Genomic DNA, 21,439 nt, shown 5'->3' on the forward strand with positions numbered 1-21,439 from the left:
AAGTGAATGTTTCCTAAACCTAATCTCAGTCACTCTGGCACCTCCCTCTTCTCTCTATGAAAGCTGAGTCCAAGTTTCTGAGGGGGAGCAGTGAGTCCTCTGTGCCATTATGTGCAAGCCAGCAGCAGCTGAGCTGCCCCCGTCCCATCTGCTCTTGGGTTACCATCCCACAGGTCAGAGGTAAGAGCTGCAGCAGTCTCCTGCCTCCTGGCAACATTTCCACTGGTGCCCTGCAGGAGGCACAGGGGGCTGGGAGGCTTGTCTCAGGCCAGTCCAGCCATCATCTCCTCTTGCAACATGCCCAGGGTGGGAGGTGCCCGAGACCTCTCAGCAGAGTCTATTTACCTGCCTCTCCCATTCCTCACCTGGTCTGGAGGGGGAGGGCACAGGGCTGCTCAGCAACTAGAGAGTCCATATACCTGGGGAGTGTACTGAGTTTTTTATCTTCACCCCCAAACCAGCTTGGAAGGAAATGGCAGAGGGCTCTTCTTGTGGACCGGCAGCATCTCAGTCCTCTTGCCCTCCTTTCTGAATCTCTCCGCCGTCCTGCAACCTGGGAGGTTTGCTTGTTGGAGAATCGGGAGATGGGCTCTCTGCATGTCCTCACCAATCTATTGTCTGTGCTGTAAACTTGAAGCCCTCCACCCCCAGCCAATGTCTGGGCTTTTGAAATTTAAAATCCCACACCCTTGCCTCTGAAAACCTGGTCTTGGGACATTCCTCTAAGGCAATGAGTGAAGCTGACTTAAGGGAGGAAAGCAGATATTGAAGGGAAAACAAGATAAGGAAATTCAAGGGAAAGTCCCCGATCAAACCTAAAGTTTGGTCTGGCCTTGCAGCCCCGTGTGACAGCATAAACTTGCAAACACACAGTTTAAAATAAAGCAATACGCACCTTACACCCGTTAGATTGGCAAAAACATCCAAAACCAAGAGTGACAAATGTTGGAGAGGTTGTGGAGAAAAAGGAACCCTCATACACTGTTGGTGGGAATGCAAACTAGTGCAGCCACTATGGAAAACAGTGTGGAGATTTCTCAAAAAATTAAAAATAGAAATACCTTATGACCCAGCCATCCCACTACTGGGTATCTATCCTAAGAACCTGAAATCAGAAATCCCAAGAGTCCCATGCACCCCTATGTTCATTGCAGCATTATTTACAATAGCCAAGACGTGGAACCAACCTAAATGCCCAGAAACTGATGATTGGATAAAAAAGATATGGTATATATACACAATGAAATACTACTCAGCCATAAAAAAAGGACAAAATTGTTCCATTCGCATCAACATGGATGGACCTCGAGGGTATTATGTTAAGCGAAATAAGCCAGACAGAGAAAGACGAACTCTATATGACTCCACTCATAGGTGGAAGTTAATATATAGACAAGGAGATCTGATCGGTGGTTACCAGGGAAAAGGGGGGTGGGGGGAGGGCACAAAGGGGGAAGTGGTGTATCCACAACATGACTAACAATAATGTACAACTGAAATCTCACAAGGTTGTAATCTATCATAATCTTAATAAAAAAAAATGGGGGGGGGGAATAAAGCAATACCTAAAAGTATTTATAGTAGGTACAGCAATTACAATTATTTATTTATTTATAAACCTATGAACATTTATGAAATGTTCTCTTGGGGAGAAAACTATTTCATTGAAAAAAAGTTGAAACGCATTTTATTCAAAGAGGTTTTTTTCCCCAAGTTACATCCATGACCACAATGCAAAATTTGGTGAGAGTTCTGACGTCAGGCTCAAGAGTAACAGCTGGCCAAACCATCCCATGGCCCTTTCTGGTTAAGCTAAATGGGAATTGAGCAAAATCGTTTGTCAGCATCTGACAAGCTACAATCTAGATCTTTCCTGGTTTCAGGTCCCTGATTTCTGACCTGGGACAGAACTCATCTTATCTCCACACCTCCCGTCCTTCCTTCACTGTCCTGCAGACTCAGCTCTTGATTTTCCATTTAGTGCTTTGAATGCAAGTTCTTGCTCTCACAGCTCCTGTCAGTTCCCCCTGAGCCAGTCCTAGGGCTCCCAGTGGCTCCCGGAAGCTACATGCTACGATTCATTTTTCCCCAGACAAAGTAATGTAAAATTTCCTTTAGCTGGCTGCCGTCCAATGTGTCTCCCGTGTTTCAGAGACAAGCTTTTTCAAAGTGCAGTCTGTGCATTGTCTCAATTTCCTCACTTTTCGACCCCCTGCAGCCTGGCTCCACACTGCTACATGGACTCTGCTACTGCTTATGTCAGCAGTGAGTCTTCAGGGATGTGACTGGGAATCATTCATTCATTCAACAAATATTTATTGAGTGTCAGCCACGTGCTAGGGACACAGCAGTGTATGAAATGATCAAAAGGCCCCGTCTCCATGGAGTTTATGTTCTAGTTGGGAGAGAGAGACCCTGTAAATTTGCTTATTTTGTTACTGTCCCCCTTTCAGCTTATCCCAACCCCCCAAGACAGAAATGTGGAAGAGCCTGTACGTCTTCACCCTTCATTCAGTCAGTGACTTAAGCCTCAATTCACCTCCCAAATCTCTGTCTCATCCACCCCTTCTCCACATTCCCACTACTTCCCTTAGTTTGGCCATGATGGAAATATTTACACCATAGAAACTGGCAGTTGCTACAAGTCAGGCTTTTTCCCCTGGAGAGCCATTTGTCAAGCATTTACCAGCACACTTTGATTAAGGACCTCAAATCTTTTCCCCTTGAACCGGTACAGAGGTATTCTGTTCTCCACACCCCTTGTTTTACCCTCCTGGAAGTCATTCTTTACACATCTGCTGCAAGAATGTTCCTTCTAAAACATCAATGTGATCATGTCAACCCTCTGCCTAAGAGTCTTTCCGAGCTCCCCATCCCTTTCAAGGCCTTGGCGCTGTGTATAAACCTTGACCGTCCCTCCCACCCTGGAGAAGCACAGGGCTCTCTGTACTTCTGTTCTTGGCCCTTTCCTCACCTCACTGGGAAGACACTACACAGCCTTCCTGGGTGATCTCACCCATCCCTGAGACTTCTCGCTTGGCTTCCTACCGTCTACGTGCTGGTGATTCACCATGTATATCTCCAGCCCAGATCTCTTGGCTGAATGAACATCTCTACCTGGGCATGCCACCTTAATATATTTAAAACAAAATTCGGTATCTTCTCCTCCAAGCCGTCTCTTCCTGGGTTCTTATGTAAGTGAATGGCATTGCCAGGGGTTGGCACACTCTAGCCAATAGGCCAAATATGCCCACAACTTGAGCTAAGAATGGTTTCTAGAATTTTAAAAAGGAAAAAAACAAAACACCCCAGAAACAAAAGCATAAAGAAGAATATACAACAGAGACCATATGTGGTGTAGGGGAGCAGAATTTGTTATCCCAAAATATGTCTCTCTGGCATAAGGATTATTTTAGGCTGACTTTTTTTCCTTTGGTGAGGAAGATTAGCCCTGGGCTAACATCTGCTGCCAATATCTTCCTCTACCTTGTATGTGGGACACCACCACAGCATGGCTTGATGAGCGGTGTGGAGGTCTACAACCAGGATCCGAACCTGCGAACCCTGGGCCACGAAAGCAGAGGCTCAAACTTAACCACTATGATACTGGTCAGCCCTAGGCTGACTGTCTTTAAGAAACAAAAAACCTGAGGAAGAAGCTTTGACCTTCTCCCTAGCTGCCTGAAAGAATTTAGATAGAGGAACTGCTCCAGGAAGGAGATAGCACTATAGATAACTACAGTATAACTCAAACTAGGAGCTGCAGACAGGGAGGAACTGAGCAGGGCCTGCTGGATCAAAGTCCTCTCTGTTTCTCATTGTTTCTGGATGGCCTAGCAAACATTTGTTTACCAAACAACATTTACTCTTTTCTTTCTTCCTGTGAGTCACCTTCCTTCCCTTTGAAACCCCAGACCCTTGCCCTCTTCTTCTTAGTCAAGAATGACGAACATACTTCATTTTGCCTGACTGTCTTTTCATTCTCTCAAGTTAATGTGAATTTCCCATACATATGTAATTAAATTTGATTTTCTCCTGTTAATCTGTCTTATGTCATTTTGATTATTTGACCACCAAAAGAACCAAGAAAGGAAGTGTGGAATGCTCCCCTTCCTGACAGTAGCTTACAAGGCCTAAAATACTTCCTATCTGACCCATTACAGAAAAAGTTTGCCAACCTATGGATATTGCCATTTGCCAAAGAACCTAGGAATCAGTAGTGGTATTAATTAATTAATTAATAGTAATAATTGGCAAAAATTGAGTTTACTGTGTTGAAACACTGGGTGTTCTACATATTTCATTTTATTCTATCAACCTATAACTGTTAGGATGTTTTTGGCTACATTTAACAGAAAACCCTGATTAACTGGCTGAAATGGAGTCTAGAAATAAGGAAGGCTCAGGCATAGCATGATCGGTGTTCAGTTATGTCATCAGGGGCCTAGGTTCTTCCATGGCTCTGCTTTCCCAAGCGCAGGCAGTATCGGCTTCTACTAAAGGCTGGTTCCTGCAGGATCACAAATTCACTATCAGTGGCAATTGGTGTTACATAAGTTCTCCTTAACATCTGCTGAGAGAGACAGAAAAGCTCTCCCTCAACCATGGGATATGAGGAAGTCCTGCCTATATGACTGAACCAATTAGGACACATGCCTACCCCATTGTTTACTAAATAACTTTCTCTCTCACCCCAAATCCAAATGCTAAGCAAGTCTTCAAAATTATTTTATCTCCTAAATATCTCTTGAGTTTGTTTTTGTTTTTTTTTGTGAGGAAGATTGTCCCAGAGCTAACATCTGTGCCAATCTTCCTCTACTTTGTATGTGGGACGTCACCACAGCATGGCTTTGATGTGGGGTCGGTGAGCCGAGGAGCTGAAAGAAAGATTTCTTGGACTCTCAAGATCTTGCAGTAGTGCTCTTTTATTTAGAGCATAGTGTGGAATAGCATGGGGACAGGACCCATGGGCAGTCAGGCTGCTGCGTGGGGACAGGGCCCATGGGCAGGAGGAGCCGCTGCCGCACTGAGTTGAGGGTTAGGGCTAATTTTATAAGGCATGCGTATGTGAGTCATCTCTTTACAAGACAAAGGAAAGAACATGAAAAAAAGTTAAAATGGTATCAGTGCAGGTGGGGTCTGGTCATTGAGTGATCCCATGACTTTTAGACAAGAATCAAATCGGATTAAGTAAAGGTCAGAAGCCACCACCCTAAATCAGTTACATGAGATTGCCAGACAGCAACCAACCCAAGTTCTTGCTTTCCCCATTAAGAGTTTCTAGAGACGACGTCATCTCCCTTCCTTCACAAATGCAAATGTCTCTCAAAGGGCAAGCAAATTCCAGTCCTCATCTGCAGTTCCAAAATTAACCTGCCTAAAATAATTCTCACCAGCTTGATGAGTGGTGTGTAGGTCTGCATCCAGGATCTGAACCCATGAACCTCAGGCCGCCAAAGAGGAATGTGTGAAATTAGCCACTACACCACTGGGCTGGCCCCTTGAGTTTGGTTCTATTATTTACAAATATATCCAAGGGGCTGTAGGATCCTAGAAAGCAGGGACAAGTGTCTTCTCTTCTCTGCATGTCCAACGTCTTCCGTAAAAATTATATGAATGAATGAAGAAACTTCATTCAAGTATCAGGTTTTCATTTTACAGTTGAGGAAAGTGAGATTCAGAGGGTGAGTTTCATTGGCCAAGTTCGCACAACAAGAATTAATTGAGGTCTGTCTGACACCAAAGTTCATGTTATTTCATTTACACCACATCTCCTTCCTCCTGTTCTGTCATCTTCTCCCTTTCCATTAGCTCCTTCCTCTTAGCCTTAAACATGCTCAAACCTCTCCCTTCCAACAACTAGAATTCTTTGACCATGCACTCCCTACAATTTGAACCTTCTCTGAGCTTTCCCTTTATAACAAATTTCTTGGAAAAATCATCCATTTTCCTTATCTTTATTTCCTCATTTTTTATTCACACACATCATGTTACTGAATCCATCTTGCAAATGTTACCAGGATCCACCCAACCTCCATATCTAAGGGCACACGTCTTTATTTTACTATACTCTGCAGCATTTGACTCCTTCTCTGGTTTCCTCCTCTTCCCAGAATTTTCCCAGATTTCCAAGGTTAAGTTCTTTAAGGATTTCCTGCCTTACAATATCTTCCCGCATTTGCACGGGTGACCTAGAATCCCTTCTTCACATCCCAGTTGGACCTTCTATGGCCCAATTTCCACCCAAGCTTCACAGTATCTACTGGAGAGTTCTATTCACTGGGCATGTAGCCCACTGAACTATAACTATTTATCTTTTATGACTACCACTAGCTTCCAAAGCAATCTCCAAGTCTTAGTTAGAGACTTTTTTTTTTTAACCTGCAGAGTGCCCATGGTGAAAAGCACAGAGTTGAAATCAATAAGTACTTGTTGAATAAATTAATACATTGACTTATCCAGTGGCACATAGCCAGTAAATGGCAGACATCAAATCAAGAAAGGTCAGAGATTTTTCCAGTAGACTATACTGTTGAAAACAACAGTAAGTTTTCTAGGTATTAGAACTCATCAATATGTGGGATATAAACTAAATAAATCAATACTTTGAAAGATACAAAATTTTATTTATGTAAGTAATATTTATATTTTAATTTACATTTATAGATTTCTATTAATATAAATTTAGATTTACTTCAACTATTTCTATTTAAACACATATTTTATGTATACTAATTATGCATTTATGTATTAATTTTAAAAGTCAAAAAGAAGAAAGATGCTAAGCAATCTAAACAGCTGAGAAATCCTTATTGTTATGAAATGACCACGAAAGCACTTTTCTGTGAATCAGCAGAGTATTCCACTGTTATGTGAAATTTAGTATTTTAATCACATTAAATACATTTAAAAACTAAGACTGCGATTCAGCCACATCTTCTGATTTTACAGTAGATAAGGGGCCACAACAAAGGGGCGAAACAATGGTTGCCTGCTGCTTTGCCTCTTTTTTGAAATGCTAAGCGAGGGCAGGTGTTGGGGAAACCAACTTGATAGAAATGAAGAAAGAATTCTCAGGCAGCCTTACTTAACTGGCCATAAAAGAGAAGAAGATATTAAACTCCACAAAAGCTCTGAAAACTTTGCAGGTTGGGCTTCAGGCTATTTCTAGTCAAACTGGCAGGCAATCCTACAAATTAGAAAACAAAAAAGGGAGGTGACATGTTTTCGAAATTTAAAATTGGGAAATACTACAGTCAACAGGTCTGTAAGTAAATAGATTATAATTAGCCTTATCTCTTCAAGGTGCACCACAATTTTATTTCCACTTAACTGCTATGAATTGCACGAAGGCATCTCATTTCTTTGTAAATAAAGCTTTTTGCAACAAAAATTAAAATGAAATAAAACATAAAAAATACTACATAGGGGCCAGCCCCATGGTGTACTGGTTAAGTTTGGTGTGCTCTGCTTCGGTGGCCCAGGGTTCATGGGTTCGGATCCTGGGCATGGGACCACACCATTTGTCAGCCATGCTGCGGCAGTGACCCACATACAAAATAGAGGCACAGATGTTAGCTCAGAGACAATCTTCCCCACCAAAACAAAAACAAAAAATGATGAGATTGGGGTGGGGAGATAAGCTGTGTAGAGTTGCTGTGGGGGAGAAGCCAATCCTTAAAAACTCAAAACTTCAGTGACATAAATGAGCTCTTACACTGTGTGCGTAAATAATATCTTGCTAGATTTGCTGATAATTACTGTAGACATATTTCTGAAGAAAAAATAAAAATGAGGAGTCCTAAATGATTGAAATTTACTCTGAAGCCATAAATATATTTCCTTTCCCCAACCCAACTCCTCAGATTTATAAAAAATAAAATGAAAGAATTGAAATATATTATCCATTGAGGTGATCATCTAAGTTCCAATTATTTTTTCAGTAGAAAGTTTAAAAACCTGCCAATTAGGATGTCTCCACCCACTATGGACTACCACAAAAAGGTGAGTCAGTTTTCCTGGAGTGTGTTTGCATTTACTCGACTTTTAACAACAATGGCCACACCTCTTCCTGAACTGTTAGCTGGCAAAACTCTCCACATTACTTTCTTAATGATTTTGATTTTTTAAAGAGAACATTTAGGGGCTGGCCCCATGGCCGAGTGTTAAGTTCGCATGCTCGGCTTTGGCGGCCCAGGGTTTCAGCGGTTTGGATCCTGGGCACGGACATGGCACCGCTCATCAAGCCATGCTGAGGCAGCATCCCACATGCCACAACTCGAAGGACCCACAACTAAAATATACAACTATGTACTGGGGAAATTTGGGGAGAAAAAGCAGAAAAAAAAAAGAAGATTGGCAACAGTTGTTAGCTCAGGTGTCAATCTTTTAAAAAAAAAACTAAAGAGAACACTTAAAAACATTAAAAAGGCTTTATAGTTTTCACAACAATGATAAGGTTGATAGGAAACAATTCAAATAATAATAAAAATATGATGAAAAAGTAAAAAAAAAAATCTAAAATCCCATTTCCAGGCATTAAAGAGTATTCTCACATTCTCCAAATATTTTGCAGAGTCTATATATACATTTATAGATTGATTTCTGTGTGTGTATATTTATTAGTTTTACATGAAGAGGATAATAATAAACATGCTCATTTGTAATCTCTTCTTTCATTCTATGTCATAGACATCTATTCATCTGATGCGTAAATAGAACATCATTGTTTTGGTGGCTTCAGTGTTCTCTTATACAGAAGTATACGTAATTTTCTTAAGGAATTTTCTTTTTTTTTTTTAAGATTTTATTTTTCTTTCCTTTTTCTCCCCAAAGCCCCCTGGTACGTAGATGTATATTCTTCGTTGTGGGTCCTTCTAGTTGCGGCACGTGGGACGTTGCCTCAGCGTGGTTTGATGAGCAGTGCCATGTCCGCGCCCGGGATTTGAACCAACGAAACACTGGGCTGCCTGCAGTGGAGCGAGCGAACTTAACCACTCGGCCACAGGGCCAGCCCCTTAAGGAATTCTCTATTGAAGGACTTTTAATTTGTCGTCCCCCCCCTCCCCAGCCCTTTTTGGTTATTATAAATAATGCTGTGATGAATATCCAGTTTACGTGTCATTTCAAATTTATGTAATTATCTCCTGAGGGTAAATGCCCTGAGGTGGGATGCCAGGGTAAAGGACACACATACATTACTTGACTAAATTTTGCTGAATTGCCTTTGGCAAGTATATTGGTCAGGATTAGGTTTAACTGAAAATGACAGAACATCCAACAAGCTGGCTTACACAAGACAGCAGTTTTTGTGTTTCTGTAAGAGAGGAGGCAGTCCCTGACCCTGGGGACCAGGCACCTTCCATTTTGGTACTCCATCATCTTCAGAACTTGGTTTCTTCTGCACGGGGGGAGATGGCTGCTCAAGTCCTGGCCATCAAATCTGCATTCCAGCCAGCAGGAAGGAGGAAGGGACAAAAAGGGTCTAACTCCCAAGGACTCTTCTGTGAAGTCACACTCACCACTTCTGCCGACATCCTATCGGCCGGAATTTGGTCGTGTGGCTACATCTACCTGCAGGGGAGACTGAGAAATGTCGTCTTTTTTTCTGGGATGCCCATATGTTCAGCTAAAAGTCAGGTAATCTTTTACTAAGGACAGGGGAAAAAAGACATTAGGGACAAGTAAAGGTTTCTGCCATAGGAAAGATGTACTAATTTGCACACCTGTCAGCATCACATAAAAGGAGCCATTTCCCATGCCTTTACCCACGCTGTTCTATCAGCCTCTTCTCATTGCAAATGCCTTTCATTACTTACAAGGAAAAATACTTAACCCATCCTCAAATAAGCCGTGTAGCTTATGCCACCAATACCAGTGATGCATACTTTTCCCCTCCGAAAGTAAAAAGAAGATGCAAACATGGGGACACAAGAGTTCCTCTGCCTTGACTTGTGCTTCAACGTTAAAATTCTGTCCTCCCTCTCGGTAATCTAACCCATAGTTTTATATGCTGCCGAGTCAAAATCTGTATTTTCATTTCTGATCTCCAGAGTCCTACTAAATTATCCAGCTGCTTCCTGTGCACATCCACCTGGGTAATCCACTGGCATCTTATGCTCAACTTCAAAAATCGATCTCATCTTCTTTTCTTACAAACCTACCTACTCCTCCTCCTGCAGTCCTTATTTTGGTGGCACTAGTTGAGTCATTCTAGACTCTTAGCTCTCTGTGATTAAAAAACATTGACTCTGCGACCAAATTATATCAATTGCACTTTCTTAACAACTCTTGACATTCCTTTCATCTCCACTGTGCTTTTGAGGATCACAATAAAATCTCCTAAGAGGGCTCTCCACCTCCACGCATGAAGCAGGCTGTCTTCAACACGGCAGGTGAAGGCTTCGTACTAAAATGCTACCATGAATGTGATCTTTTTTTTTCTCTTAATTGAAAATCCTTTAAACTCTCTCCATGGCCAAAATCCTCAGTGTGGCATACCTGGCCCCCCAGACAGTGACCCCTGCCCGCCTCTTCATCAGCATCATCTCACGCTAGGCCCATGACTACACCCCACATTTCAACACATCGTTTGTAGTTTCACAACTGTAGTATCATAATTCAGTGACTTTGCTAAGATGGACCTTCCTAGAATTCCTCCTGCTCCCCACTTCAGTCCCTGGAAAATATCTATTCCATTTTTTAAAGATTCAGATGCTATAGTCAAATCCTGAAGAAAACCCCTCCTAAGATGTAATCCCCTACATGTGGGCCACTTCCTTGCTTTGTGCCATTTTTGTGCTCTGTACTTGCTTCTAAAATATTATAGCAAAAAGGATCAACATTTATTAATCCAACAAATATTTACTGAATTCCCACTGCGTGCTTAGCGTTATGCTAAGAGCTGGATCCAGGACCATGTGCAAGCTGAACATGGACCTCAGGCTGCTGCCGCCTTTAGTCTATACTCTTCTTTGCTAGAAAAGAACTTCTCCTTCCCTATCAATCTCAATGAGATGCTAAGAAGCTGATGTTGCCTTGTTGGTGAAGACATCAAGAGATATTTTCTTCAGTGTCTTGTCGCTTAGTCAAATGTTCATTTATTTTTGCTTTTATGACTCCATGCTGTTGGCTGCCACTATCAAGAGTCATTTGGATGTTTAAGATAGGAAAATTTGAGGTAACCTTTATTTGACTTATTATTTCTCAAGCTCTTTCCTCAAATTTACCCCTGAAAAAGGCCAGGTTAAGGGGAATCCTGGCAGAGATGAAGGTAGACCTGAGAACAAGATGAATAACTCAGCAAAGACTGGGGAAAAGGTGTTCCAGGTGGAGGGGTAGCAGAAACAAAGACTAAAGGACAGACGTGACATTGGGTGAGTTCAAGAGATGACATCTATGTGAGGACAGGACCCCCACAAACAAGGTTGCAGAGGCTTAGCTCACAGCACACCTTGGTCACAGCAGAGCACTGTGTACTTGGCCCACCTGGCTCACACATATCCCCTGGAAGAGCAGGTCTGAGGCCTCCATGCTCTGCCTCTGCAGCCCTTCTCCCTCCTACGGCTGCTCTGCAAAAGCTCTGCTCGCATTCTACTTCCTTTTCATCTTCCCAATCTCCAGTTTCCTCTTTTATTATCTATCGCCAACAGGAATAGTCTTGGACGAAAAACCTTAAGGAAAGAGAAGATATACAGAAGGAAATCCAGGTACACTAAATTTTGCCCCAAAAGAAATCCAAGATAAGGAGAAACTTGTGAGGTAGAGCAGCGTAACACAGTGCATTCCAGATAGATCAAGAAAGGTCTGGGTGTGTTATTCAGGATCAATCCTGAGTATTTAGTAAGAAAGCAATCATGTTGGGTTATGTAACCTGGAAAGGCAGTAGTGTGGCCGGCCTCAGGCATCAGATTATCAGCCTCCTCTCTTTCCTTCTGTTTCTCTTCCTCTCTGCTGTTGGCCTCATTATCCTCTATTGCAGATGTATGTCCCTCATGCAGGGGGGAGCCTGGCAGCTAGAAACTCCAAGCCTACATCTGAGGATCTCCAGAGAAACAAGAAACTAACTCTCCCTCTTCAGCTGAAGTTGAAAAATCCCAGGGAATGATTGTAGTGGTCCAGTCTGTGTCAACCACCCACATGCATCCTGGAGGCAGAGGGATTAATGATTGGCCAGGCCTGGCTCACGTGCTCATCTTTGTGCTTGCCCCCCAGTGGATCCCTCAAAAGAGTGGAGGCGCAAGGAGTGGAGAGGGGCAGTGGCTGGAATGAATTCCGGGCAGAAAATAAATTGTCGTTTTGGTTGGAACAGAGACTTTGTGGCAAAGAATATCAGGAGAAAAGTTAGGAGTGGGAAATGGGGCCAGATTGTATAGCTCAACACCCTGTAAGCGAAGCAGAGCACCAGATCTCCTGAAAAGTCTATGTATGTGCTTGTGCACAGCTGATTCTCGTTATTCACAGTACTTAGGTTCTAGAAAGTCGCTGCCGATGCTGAATTAGCGAACACCGGATCACTGCCCTAGGGGAAAACCGGGTAGGTTCCTGGGAGCCTCTGGTCACATTTTCATCAACGGATCAACACGTAACCTTGTTTTATGTGTGTTTCTGTTTAAAGATATTTTATTTAACACATGTTGTTGATTCATTAACACTGAACTCACAACCAACAGCACTGTAATTCAGGCCTGAACGAAGCTTATCTAACACACATATTTTCTCCATAAGGCACATCACAGCCTGTTTGCACTTGGGAACACGAGGCAACACTTCAGCACTATGCTTGGAGGCCATTTTATTATTTTTTTACTTTTATTTTTTGAGAAAGATTAGCCCTGAGCTAACTACTGCCAATCCTCCTCTTTTTGCTGAGGAAGACTGGCCCTGGGGCCCGCCTGGTGGCGCAGCTGTTAAGTGCACACGTTCTGCTTCTCTGCTGCTGGGGGTTTGCTGGTTGGGATCCCGGGTGCGGACATGGCACCGCTTGGCAAAAGCCATGCTGTGGTAGGCATCCCACGTATAAAGTAGAGGAAGATGGGCATGGATGTTAGCTCAGGGCCAGTCTTCCTTAGCAAAAAGAGGAGGATTGGCAGTAGTTAGCTCAGGGCTAATCTTCCTCAAAAAAAAAGAAAAAAAAACTGCCCTGAGCTAACATCCGTGCCCATCTTCCTCTACTTTATACATGGGATGCCTGCCACAGCATTGCTTTTGCCAAGCAGTGCCATGTCCCCATCTGGGATCTGAACCAGCGACCCTGGGCCACGAGAAGTGGAATTGTGCACTTAACCACTGCACCACTGGGCCGGCCCTTGGAGGCCATTTTACACAGTGAAATTACCACCAAAAAGCACAAAAATGAGAACAACGTGGCACTAAGTAGACCACGAAAAGGACACTTGTTTACAGAATGAGAGCTGAACCAAGAAGTCAGCTGGCTGCCTTGTTCTACCTCACCTGGGAATCTGGCAGTGGGTAGACTCAATTTTTTCTCTGCTCTGCATATGTCCAGGAATGACTGGGAAAGCACCAAGAATATACTGATTTTGGGGTTACAAATAAATTTTTAGTGAGCAGGCAAATTCACAAATACAGAAAGTGTGAATAATTAGGACTGACTGTATTTTCCCCTCACTATTTTGGAAGATTCATCGAGCAGTGGTGGGCAGGAAGGAGGAAGGCACCAGATGTGGAGACCAACTGAGAGAAGCAGCAGCACTGGTGGGAGGCACTGAGGGAGGGACAGGGAGGCCATGAGGGGTGAACACAAGAGAATCCAAAGGAATGGAGGACGAGACTTGATTTCCAATTGGATATGAAGGGAAGAAGACGGCAATGTCAAGGAGGAGGGAGGAGTCAGTAGCTTGAGCCTAGAAAGATGAAGAACCAAGTCTGGAAGGGGACCTGACTTTGAGCAAGCTGCTGAATTCTGAAGGGGGCCTTTGGTCCTGTCAGATGTTATGTATTCTTCACTCTGAAAAATTTTTTTAGAGTATATATGTAACTGAGGAGCTGGAGGCAGCCACTGAGACAGAATTTGGCATAAAAGGGTATGAATGTGTAAATAATTTTTCCTGCTGAATGCGAAGTTTTCCCTTAAAAAAAAAGTGCTACAGAGACATTTTATGTAACAACACAAGACCCCAAATAGGCAAAGGAATCCTGAGAAAAAGAACAAAGCTGGAGGTATCACATTCCCTGATTTCAAAATATACTGCAAAGCTCTAGCAACCAAAACGACATGGTACTGGCACAAAAACAGACACACAGATCAATGGAACAGAATCGAGAGGCCAGAAATAAACTCACAAATCTATGGATAGCTAATCTTCAACAAGGGAGCCAAGAACATACAATGGAGAAAGGAGAGTCTCGTCAATAAATGGTGTTGGGAAAACTGGACAGCCACATGCAAAAGAATGAAAATAGATCATTATCTTACACCATACACAAAAACTAACTCAAAATGGATTAAAGACTTGAATGTAAGACCTGAAAGCATTAAACTTCTAGAAGACAACATAGGCAGTACACTCTTCAACATCGGTCTTAGCAGCATATTTTCAAGTACTATGTCTGATCAGGCAAGTGAAACAATAGCAAAAATAAACAAATGGGACTACATCAAACTAAAAAGCTTCTGCACAGCAACAGAAACCATCAAGAAGACAAAAAGACAACCTAACAATTGGGAGAAGATATTTGCAAACCATCTATCAGATAAGGGGTTAATATCCAAAATATACAAAGAACTCATACATCTCAACAACAAAAAAAACTAACAACCCAATTAAAAAATGGGCAAAAGAGCTGAACAGACATTTCTCCAAAGAAGATATACAGATGGCCAACAGGCACATGAAAAGATGTTCAACATCATTAACTATCAGGGAGATGAAAATCAAAACTACAATGAGATATCACCTCACTCCTGTCAGAATGGCTCTAATTAAGAAGACAGGAAACAACAAGCATTGGAGAGGATGTGGAGAGAAGGGAACTCTCCTTTACTGCTGGCGGGACTGCAAACTGGTGCAGCCACTATGGAAAACAGTACAGAGATTTCTCAAAAAATTAAGAACAGATCTACCATGTGATCCAGCTATTCCACGCTGGGTATTTATCCAAAGACCATGAAAACACGAATGCATACATGCACCCCTATGTTCACTGCAGCATTATTCACAATAGCCAAGACTTGGAAGCAACCTAGGTGCCCATCAAGGGACAAACGGATGAAGAAGATGTGGTATATATACACAATGGAATACTACTCAGCCATAAGAAAGGATGAAATATGGCCATTTGTGATAACATGAATGGACCTTGAGGGTACTATGCTAAGTGAAATAAGTCAGAGGGAGAAAGTCAAATACCATATGATCTCACTCATAAGTAGAAGATAAAAACAACAACAACAACAAAGAAACACATAGAAACAGAGATTGGCTTGGTGGTCACCAGAGGGGAAGGAGCTGGGGAAGAGGTGATTAGGCACACGAGTGTGGTGATGGGCTGTGATTAGTCTTTGTGTGGTGAACATGATGTAATCTACATAGATTTCAAAATATAATGATGTACACCTGAAATTTATATAATGTTATAAATCAATGTTACTGCAATTAAAAAAAGAAGAAGAAAAAAGGAGACATTTTAATAGTTTTGTAGAGGAGAAAGACTCATCTTGAAACTAAAGGAACTTACCAGAACAAAAATGTAAGGTAGGGAAGGAAATTGTGCCAATAATTTGAATGTCTTACTTCATAAAATCCTTAAATCATTATTAGGAGGTAGAAAGTATTATCTCCACTTTTGTCTGGGTAAGAAAACAAGATCAGTGACCAGCCCTGTGGCCTAGTGGTTAAGTTTGACATGCTCTGCTTCAGTGGCCTGGGTTTTGTTCCCAGGCGCAAACCTACCTCCCTCATTGGCGGCCATGCTGTGGTGGGACCCACATACAAAAGAGAGGAAGATTGACACAGATGTTAGCTCAGGGCGAATCTTCCTCTGCAAAAAACAGGAAGATTGGCAACGGATGCTAGCTCAGGGCAAATGTTCCTCAGCAAAAAAAAAAAGAAAAAGAAAACGAGACCATTTCAAGAGTTCAATGGCTCATCTCCCCTCCTTCATTCTCAGAGAAACTTCCTCCCTCTCCCTCCTGTCTTCCACATTGCTGTAGTCAGAGTAAGTTCCATCCTGCAGCTTCAGTCATGTCATTCTCTGCAAAAATCCTTGGTGGATCCCTATTACCTAGAACAGCAGTATTCAAACTTTTAGTTTTTCATAGCAGAACCCCTTTATTAAGGGAAATTCGGTACAGATTTTATTTATATCTGTTTGTATAGATCTATGTCAATTTATGTTTATCTATTGAATGAAAGGGGTATTTTGTGAAGTTTTTTAATAAGTTCAGATTAATAGCACTTATTATCAAGTTAACAAGAATAAAGAAACTATTCCGATAAAAAGAGAACTTTGAAATTCTGCAGTGAAATATAGATGAGAATGAATATTATTAGTGTTACTCAGCACCAGTAGTCAATTAATTTTTGCATTTATTATAAAATAATACAGGGAAAACCCTGATCCATGCGGAGGACCATAAACCTGTTTGCCACATTACATCTAGAGTGATTTTTTAAAAATGCAAATGCGATCACCACATTTCACAAAGTTTAAAATGCCATCGATGGTAAGTTGAATCATTATTTTATGTATAGCCTAGAACGAAAAAATGCTAATTAAACTTTGAGTTTTGGAGATATTAAGATGTAAAAAAAAGCGTGTCTCACAATCATTGGGATACAGTATGCCAGCCACTTCATCCTCTTAAAAACCAACGGCTCCTGGTTCTCTCGGTAACAGGACAAAGCTGATTATATCCTAAGAAGCCTGCATGGCCTCACCAGCCCACTCTCCATCTGCACTGCCCTTCTTTTCATTCACTCCATCTTCCAGGTCGCAGATGAAGCTTCATTTCCTCTGGAGAACCTTCCCTGACCAGGTCACATCCTCAAGTATGTGGGTGTCGCTCCTTGACAGCACTCAACCCTGGCTGACATCTTGCTGGGTTGACATCTTGGCTTGGCTAATATGTTTATTTGATCAGCAGCTAGCTCCATGAGGGCAGAGAACAGGGAACTTCTGTTCCCTACTGTATCCTTAGTGCTTGGGACAGCACCCAGTATCACCCGGTACACAGGAGGCACTCAAACATTTGCCGAATGAATGAATTTAAATCATCTTTTTTTAATTCACATTGCTGATTTGAGAATACTCTTCAATTCAAAGGATCCAGAAGATCCAAAAATGTAAGAATAGTTAAGGCTTCTATTTCAGAGCTGAATCATTAACAATATCTACCAAATTCTTGTCTCCTTATCACAAACACCAAATTCAGACAAAATGCATTGAAAATTACTTACAATGTGTTAAGACTCTCTCTGGCTTGATGTTATTACCACAAGGCGGTCAATGAGTTTTCGCGAACTCTCAGTGTTCCAAGATTCTGTGCTGAGCTGATGTGTCTGAACTTCTGCTGACTTTCAGGCCTCCTCTCTGCTCTGATTATACCTGCCTTGTACAGGCACGAATCCAAAGAGGGTTGGGCAGCGCTCAGCCTTCCCAAACAATGACACATTTGTCAGAAATTCTATTGTGTTCGCAGCGATGACAGATGCTTTCCTCTGGCCTGCACCAAAACATGTTCATCTAGATTTTGGAAGCACAAGTTAAGGCATTAAACTGTGGTATATAAAACATTTCAGAGGGTAGGTATTTCTTTTGTATTGCAGGTTTTAAATTAGTAGAAAATATTCCTGAAGAGGAGATTTGAATAAGATGCTTGTGGAACCTCAGAAGCACGTTATTTGAAAAACCAAAGGGTAATCTGAAAACCACTGGCTGGCTGAGTCAATTCTTAATTCTTGATTTACCAGGCACTTCTTGACCTGCTTACTCCCTGGCTGTTTCTCAGTGGTCCTGGCACCCAGCTCTTCATCCTACGACAGCACGTTACATATCACTGGCCCTGGAACAAGTCCTGCTCTCACACGCCCTCGGCCCAGAGGACACTCCCCACCTCTTCTTTGTCTTGGTCTCAGCTCACATCTAGTCCTCGTGAGGTCTTCTCTGACCACTGCCACAGCTCAGGATTTGCTCCAGTGCTCTCACCAGGCGGTTCTCATCCACTGCACATGACCTTGCTGTAGTCTGTGTTTGTTTCCTGCCAGACTGCAAGCTTCTAGAGGGAAGGCACTCCATCTTTGCTTGGTTGGCCTGGTCTGGGGCTTGGTGTGCAGCAAACGCTTAATGAAGCCCTTTCTCTCATACCCTTGCCAACGTGGATAGTTTCAGTTTTTTGCGAGTGGAAACATTTCTATCTTGTGGTTTTAAATTGCATTTCCTTCAGATGGCCAATAGGCACATGAAAAGATGTTTAACATCGCTAATCATCAAGGAAACGCAAATCAAAACTGCAATGAGGGGCCGGCCCAGTGGCAAAGCAGTTAAGTTCCCACTTTCCACTTCAGCAGCCTGGGGTTTGCTGGTTTGGATCCCCGGTGCGGACCTATGCACAGCTTGTCAAGCCATGCTGTGGCAGACATCCCACATATAAAATAGAGGAAGATAGGTATGGATGTTAGCTCAGGGCTAATCTTCCTAAAAAAAAAAAACAAAAACAAAACACAAAAAACAAAACAAAACAAAAACTACAATGAGATATCACCTCATACCTCTCAGAATGGCTGTAATTAACAAGATGAGAAATAGTAAGTGCTGGAGAGGATGTGGAGAAAAGGGGACCCTCATACGCTGCTGGTGGGAATGCAAACTGGTGCAGGCACTATGGAAAACAGTATGGAGATTCCTCAAAAAATTAAAAATAGAAATACCATATGATCCTTCTATCCCACTACTGGGTATTTATCCACAGAACTTGAAATCAATAATTCAAAGAGACTTATGCACCTCTATGTTCATTGCAGCCTTACTCACAAGAGCCAAGATGTGGAAGCAACCCAAGTGCTCAACGACTGATGAATGGATAAAGAAGATGTGGTATATACATAGGATGGAATGCTACTGAGCCATAAAAAAGAGAAAATTGTCCCATTTGCAACAACATGGATGGACCTTGAGAGTATTATATTAAAGGAAATAAGCCAGACAGAAAAAGACAAACACCATATGATTTCACTCATCTGTGGAAGATAAACAAACACATAGATAAGGGAGAACAGATTAGTGGTTATCAGAGGGGAAGGCGGTGGGAGGGTGGGCAAAAGGGGTAAAGGGGCACAGGTGTATAGTGATGGATGGAAACTAGACTATTGGTGGTGAGCACGAGGCAGTCTACACAGAAACTGATCTATAATAATGTACATCTGAAATTATACAATTACACAATGTTATAAATCAATATGACCTCAATAAAATAAAAAATAAACAAAATTGTATTTCCTTGATCACTAGTAAGTTTAAGCATCTTTCCATGTTTATTACTTGTGTATTTGTTTAGGTGACTGTTTCTTCATATTCTTTACCTATTTTTCCATGAGCCTATTTATCTCATTCATTTGTAGGATTTTTTTTTTTTCCTGCCTTGACACTTTTTTTCTTTGCTTGAGGAAGATTGTCACTGAGCCAACATCTGTGCCAATCTTCCCCTATTTTATGTGGGATGTCACCACAGCATGACTCGACGAGTGGTACTAGGTCTGCACCTGGGATCTGAACCTGCGAACTCAGGGCTGCTGAAGCAGAACTCGTGAACTTAAGCACTACACCACCGGGCTGGCCCTGAGAGACTATTTTGAAAGCTCTCCCAAGTAGGAAATTGCATAGCCTTCCATAGTAATTCATCACACTCAGCCAGTTCTTCCCTGTTTAATCTAAATCCCACACACTGCAGTTGGGGCCACTTCCTCTTGTTTTGAACCCTGCTGTGTAAATGGAGAATAGTTGATTATCATCAGTTATGACTAAATCATTCTTTAAAAAAAAAAAGTACTATTAAATAACCCAGGCCTCTGTTGCTTAATTGAATAATCATAGTTATTTCAACCTTTACTCATAGATCTTATTTCCTAATTATTTTTATCTTCATTACTAAACTCTAAGTCCTCTACGTTCTTTAGTGCAGAATCTAGAGCTTAAAAATGGGAACCAGGGACTGGCTCGTGGTGGGCACAACTGGAAGATGACCTCACGGTTCCTGATTTCTGCACTCCTATTCCTGTCTCTCATTATGGTGCCTTTACCCCTTACACAGCTACTTTCTTGTTTCCTTGGTTGATAGTCACCCGGAAAATATCCATCAGCCAGACTGAGGGGGATTCAGAGCAAGGATTCTTTTAGCTGATTATTGCTTTCTAAGTATTTGACACTCTTAAATCAAAATTCTCTGTCAATCTCTTACCATGTTAGTAAGGAATCTACATTAACAAGGCTGATCCTATCCTCTAAGATCTATACCATTATAAGCAGCAAATTTAATGAATATGTTTCTTTTTGTTTTTCCTAGATTGCTGGCCACTTAGTCCTGACCACCCATCTTCCCAGATGGCGTGTATTTTCATAACCACGCTCTGAGTCTGGTTCTTTGTCCAGCGAGCCTCATAGGATGGTTGTAATCTGATTCCCTAATAGACTGATAAGGGTTTCCTAGAGAACATAATTTTAAACCCTGAAAGTCAAAATAGACTGCAGCAAGTCTTCCAAAAGCACTGCTCAAGATTACAACAAACGAGTCTGACAAGGCTTTTGTCTTCGTGAGTATTCAGTAATCTGTCCAAGTTAAAAAAAAAAAAAAAAGCTTTAATTAAGGTCACCCTTTTTTAACTTAAAAAATTGTATTAGTTTGGTTCTTCTGAGGCTTCTCTCCTTGGTTCTCCCATGGCCATCTTCTCCCTGCGTGGTCACATGGTTGCCTCTCTGTGCATATCTGTGTGCTAATCTCTTAAGGACAATAGTCATATTGGATTAGGACCAACCCCACAGACCTTGTTTAATTAATTAATTAATTTTTTTAAGGAAGAATAGATTGAGAAGAGCTAAGGTGGGGCTGGCCCTGTGGCGCAGCCGTGAAGTTCGCACGTTCTGCTTCTCAGCGGCCCTGGGTGCTGACATGGCACCGCTTGGCAAAAAGCCATGTTGTGGTAGGCGTGCCACATATAAAGCAGAGGAAGACGGGCACGGATGTTAGCTCGGGGCCAGGCTTCCTCAGCAAAAAGAGGAGGATTGGCAGTAGTTAGCTCAGGGCTAATCTTCCTCAAAAAAAAAAAAAAGAAGAGCTAAGGCACAAATATAGGCTCTGAGAAATACCAACATTAATGTGGTCATAAAGGCAAGAAGCACTTGAGTTGCCACAAACATAGAAGAACCAGGAAAAAAAATCCATGGGCTATAAAGAAGAAGAGCATTTCAAGGAAAGCCTGATCAA

At 42.0% G+C, this 21,439-nt stretch overlaps 1 protein-coding gene and 1 long non-coding RNA gene across 2 annotated transcripts in view; both read right to left on the minus strand.

The window, feature by feature from the left end:
- Positions 1-18,386, minus strand: part of LOC124228746 (uncharacterized) — a 28,136-nt gene extending 9,750 nt beyond the window's left edge. Inside the window, exon 1 of the long non-coding RNA XR_006885774.1 lies at positions 17,421-18,386. This is a non-coding gene — a long non-coding RNA (uncharacterized LOC124228746). The remainder of the gene's footprint in view (positions 1-17,420) is intronic.
- Positions 1-21,439, minus strand: part of FBXO36 (F-box protein 36) — an 85,578-nt gene that overhangs the window by 52,142 nt on the left and 11,997 nt on the right. The gene's annotated exons all lie outside the window — the stretch shown is intronic.

The sequence above is a fragment of the Equus quagga genome, chromosome 17, assembly GCF_021613505.1.
Source record: "Equus quagga isolate Etosha38 chromosome 17, UCLA_HA_Equagga_1.0, whole genome shotgun sequence".
Classification (NCBI taxonomy): Eukaryota; Metazoa; Chordata; class Mammalia; order Perissodactyla; family Equidae; genus Equus; species Equus quagga.